Source organism: Diceros bicornis, chromosome 39 (genome assembly GCF_020826845.1).
Source record: "Diceros bicornis minor isolate mBicDic1 chromosome 39, mDicBic1.mat.cur, whole genome shotgun sequence".
Lineage (NCBI taxonomy): Eukaryota > Metazoa > Chordata > Mammalia > Perissodactyla > Rhinocerotidae > Diceros > Diceros bicornis.
In genome coordinates, this window is record NC_080778.1 from 10,723,717 (window position 1) to 10,728,665 (window position 4,949).

Below are 4,949 nucleotides of genomic sequence, written 5' to 3' on the forward strand. Positions count from 1 at the left end.
ATTTTCCACTCCTTCCACTCAGTTGACTGCATCTCACTAAATGGCATGTTATCATGTCATTTTGCTCAAGCCACAAACTTAGTGGTCATCCTTTATTCCTCTATTCCTCCCCCTCCATAATCAATCAATATGTTATCTAAATTCATTCTCCAAAATATCCCAATACACCCCTTCTCTCCATTGTCCCTACTATCATCCTAACTCAAGCCACAAAGTTTCTCTGAGCAGCAACACCTTCCTGATTAGTTTCTTACTCTTTACTTCTTATAAGCCATTCTTCACATAAGAATTGATGATCTTTGTAAAAGATAACTCAGATCAAATCATCCCCCCACCTTAAAACCCTTGAATGGCTCCCCATAATCCAAACTCCTCCCCATCCTACAAGGCTCTACATGATTTAACTCTTAACTACCTCTAAAAACTCACTTCCAACCACTCCCGCTTGCTCTCCATGTCCTAGCCACACTGGCCTTCCTCCCTTTGCTTAAACATGACAACCTTGCCACTGCCTTCGGGACAGTGCCCTAGCTCCTCCCCCTGCCTGTGCTGCTCTCCCCCAGGACCTGATGTGGTGGGCTCCTTATGTCACATAGGTCTCAAGCTAAGCATGACCCTCTCAGGCCTTTTCCATGACGGAATCTAAAGCAGCCACTCAGGCACTCCCTACCAGAACACCCTGCTTTGTTTTCATCGTAGCTTTTATCACGCCCTGACGTTTTCTTCTTTCTTTCTTATTTGCCTATTATCTGCCTCCCTCTGCTATGACGAAAGCTCCATCTCTCCCTAGGTCTTACAACGTGCCTAATACGAGGAAGGTGCTTGATGTTTGTTGAATAATGAACTGTCATAAGTTCTCTCTTGCATTCTCTTATCTACGCTTAGAAATATTTCTGATAAAGGAAAAGCACAAATCATAGACAGAGGTAGACAATACCATAGTTTGTGCAGCGAGACTCCAAGGGGTCAGCTTTGCTGGGAAAAAAAGTACCAGGAGAAACTAACAAGATCTGAGACTAGAAAAACAAGCAGTAACCAGACAGTGAAGGACTTATAGCATATTTAAGGAGCTTGAACTCACAATGCAAAGTGGTTGTAGAAATATTTGAGGGGGGGACTAGCATGATCAGAGTTGCAGTTCAGTTACACCGTTCTGTGGTTGCAAAGAAGATCCAACTGAGGCTGTATGGATCAGGTCCATCACTGGTAAGAACAGTAAGGATGCAAAGAAGAAGACTCAGAATAAAGAAACATTTAGGAGGTAAAATGGGCAGGACTTGGTGATTATTTGGGATATAGAGAATGAGAGAGAGAGAAACACAGCAAAAGAGGTTGAGGGGTGGGAAGATACTCAGCACCATAAGCTGATATTTTAATGCATAGGTTCTAGAATCAGACAGATAGAGGTTTAAATCTTGGTTCTGATATTTAGTTGCTATATAACTTTGATAAGTTACATTCTCTTTAAGCTTCAGTTCCCTTGAAAGTTAAGTAGAAATAATATAAGAACCTACCTCACAGGGTCACTGTAAGAACTAAACGAAACCATGTGTGTAAAGTGCTTAGCATAGCGTCTGCTACATTGGAAATATCCATTTGTTATTAAGGAATTTAAAAATTATTATCAATCTACCTGCATCTGTGGTCATTTGGCTACCTTTTCTCCTATTACTATGGATGAACTGTGCATGCTTCTAGGCAAGGCCAACCCCTCTACTTGTGCACAAGAGCCCATCCCTTCTTGCCTATATCATTCCATCAACTCTTCCGTCTCTCTCTACTGAATCACTCCTGTAAACATATATATATATGTTTATAGTCATTTCTTCCATTAAAAAAATATAAAACCTTCTCTTGACACAACTTCCCTCTAGCTACCACCCTACGCCTTCCTTTTCCTTTGCAGCAAACTTCCCTGAGTCACAAATTTCTCTCCTCCCATTCTCTTCTGAATCCATTATAACTGACCTTTCTCCTCCATAACTCCACTGAAGGTGTCCTTTTCTAGATCACCAATGATCCAGTGTTGCTAGATCCAATGTTCACATCTTGCTTGACCCATGAATAGTATTAGACACTGTTGATTACTTCCTTCTCCTTGAAACGCTTTCAACACTTGACTCCCAGTGACCAGACTTTCTGCATTTTCTCCCATCTCTCTGGCCATTCTTTTTCAGTCTCCTTTGCTGATTATTCCTCATCTTTCCAACCTCTAAATATTACTCTCAAGGGCTCATCTCTCCTCTCTCTACACTCCCTTGGTAATCTCATCAAGTCTCATGGCTTTAAATATCATCTATATGCTGTTGACTCAAAAATCCATCTCTCGATCCCCTAAAATCCAACTGCCTACTCAACATCTCCGCTTGGATGACGAATATGCCTCCCAAGCTTAATGTGCCCCAAACTGAGCTTCTAATGCTCCCCCCAAAATCTGCTCCTCCTCAGCGTTCCTTGTATCAGTAAGTGGAAACTCCATTCTTAACACAGCTTCTAGCTATGACTGAGTAGCCTGAATCAGACCAACTCTCCTACAGGAATAACTATAAAAGCTGAAAAGAAAAATAAAAACAAAACAAAAACCACACAGGCTATTTGAAGGCATTGGAGAGCAACCAAACCAGTGTGGACATGAAGAATTGGGATTCCAAGGAGAAGGAAAATACACAATAATACAGAACTTCTCCATTGCTTTTTCTTCTGGGGCATTTGCCGAGTTTCTGAGCAGGGCATTTAGGGGAAAGCAGAAAGCAGTCATCTAGAAGCGTCAGGAGTCTTTCAGACCTGGGGAGATAAAAATTTGAGTTGAGAACTGCAGGACTTGAAGGGACAAGACCCCAGACAAAGGGGGATCAAAAAGAAGTAAGCCTGACAGTTTTCTTGGCTTTTATCCCTAAAGCATTTGCTGAATTCTAAGCTGCAAGAGCACTAGAAATCAAGAAACTAAGCAGCTGCTAAGGGGCTAAAAAGCTAACAGACCTTTCAACAATCTCACAGAGCTGGGAATACACAAAGTGGAGTTCAAGGTTCCCCAAAGATGGGGACCTGTCAAAAAGCCCAGGCTTTCTGTTGAGATTCATAAAGGCCTATGCTCTGGAATAAGGGCAAACCAGAAAGCGATCAACCTTCCCCAAGTCTTAATGCTTGATTAAAGGTCATCTGCTCCCACTCTAACTGCCAGCTGTCATAAAATTAACCCTCTGGAGAAAAAGAACATCAGCCAGAGCATCTCTGCAATTTTTTCTACACAATGTCCAACATTTAATCAAAAACCTTAGTGTGATCTTTTACACCTTTCTTTCTCTAGTGCCCCACTTCTAATCCATCTGTTTCTACCTTCAAAACAGATCCAGGATCATCTCTCTGACCCCTTCTCACCCCTCGACCACCTCATTCCTGATCCAAGCCACTCTCAGCCAGACTTACCGGGTAAGAGCCTTCTATGTGGTCTTTCTGCTTCTGCTTTTGCCCCACTCCAGTCTATTCTCAACCCAACCAGAATAGAAATGCTTTTTAAAAAATCAAACTATGTCAAGCTTCAAATTCAAAACCCTCAAGGGCTTTTAACCTCAGAGTAAAAGCTAGTGTTTACACTGACCTACAAGGCGCAAGGATCTGAACTCATTACCTCTGTGACTTCATCTCCTAATACTCTCCTCCTTGCTCACGTGGCTCCGCCCACCCTAGCCTCCTTACTCTAATCCTTGAACACCCCTGGCTTATACCTGCCTTAGAACCATGCACCAGCTGTTTCCTGGAATGTTAGTTTCAAATTTCATTTGAGAAAATCCTTCACGTCTTTACTCAAATGTCACCTTCCCTGACCAATCTAAAATTTCTAGGGCCCCCTCCACCTCTGACACCTAGCCTTCTTCCCTGCTTCATTTTTCTCCTTAGCTCTTATAACCATCTAAATATATATTTCACTCACTTACAGTTCTCCAAGTACACCTCGGTTTTTGAGGATTTGATGAAGCCATTCTGAATGCACTTCCTCCAAGATCCTCACCAGTCAAAATACTATCAGGCATCAAATACAATTTAAATGTCATTTTCTCCTCTAGCCCTTTCATAAATTACCTCAAAATTAAGTGATCAGACCTAAAATCTTCATGCAGTGCTTTTACCTCTAGCGTTGACCACACATCTTTATGTTAGTGTCATTTATACAATACCTACACCTGCTTCAGACCACAAGCTTCACTGCACAGGAAGGGTCTACATCTTAATATAATGGCTTATGATAAGCCATTATACGGTTCAAAGTATTTTACATTTATTAGCACTTTTCATCCTCATTACAAACCCTAAGAGAGAAATTTTATTACCCGCTTTTGCAGATTAGGAAAATGAAGCACAAAAGCATTAATTTGCTGGAGGTTACCGGGCTACTGCATTGCAGAATCTGGATTCAAAGCCAGGCAGCACTTAGCTGACTGAAGGAGTAAATGCAAATCCAAATGCAAATAACTGATTACACAGGCATACGCGCACTTCACTCACACAAACTACAATATTTTTTAACATTGCTAATAGTAAAACCAAAGCATCTGCGTTTCTCAGCGCAGACCCACCCCTGATGCTTCATCCTTCAGAGCCTGGGGCCTGACAGATTAAGGTGTAGGGTGCCTAAAAGACTCAACAAAGCGCCCACCCCTTTCCCAAAATGAGACGTCAGTGGGGCGGTCCTTGTCGCTGCGTGCCCCCAAGGGTCCTCCGAGGTGCCAAGCAACACCGCGGTCTGCATAGAAGGCAGGCGGGAAATGCAGACAAGGCTGCGGAGCGCGGCGGCAGCCCGGCCCCGGGGCGGAAGGGGTGGCGCGGCCGCGAGACCCCTGGGGAGCCCTCGCCCGGTCCTGGCACGTAACAGAGCTGGAAGCCCAGGTGCCAGCGTGAGCGACCGCAGGCGGGCAGCCCGGGGCGGCGGCGGGAGGAGAAACAGCCCAGGA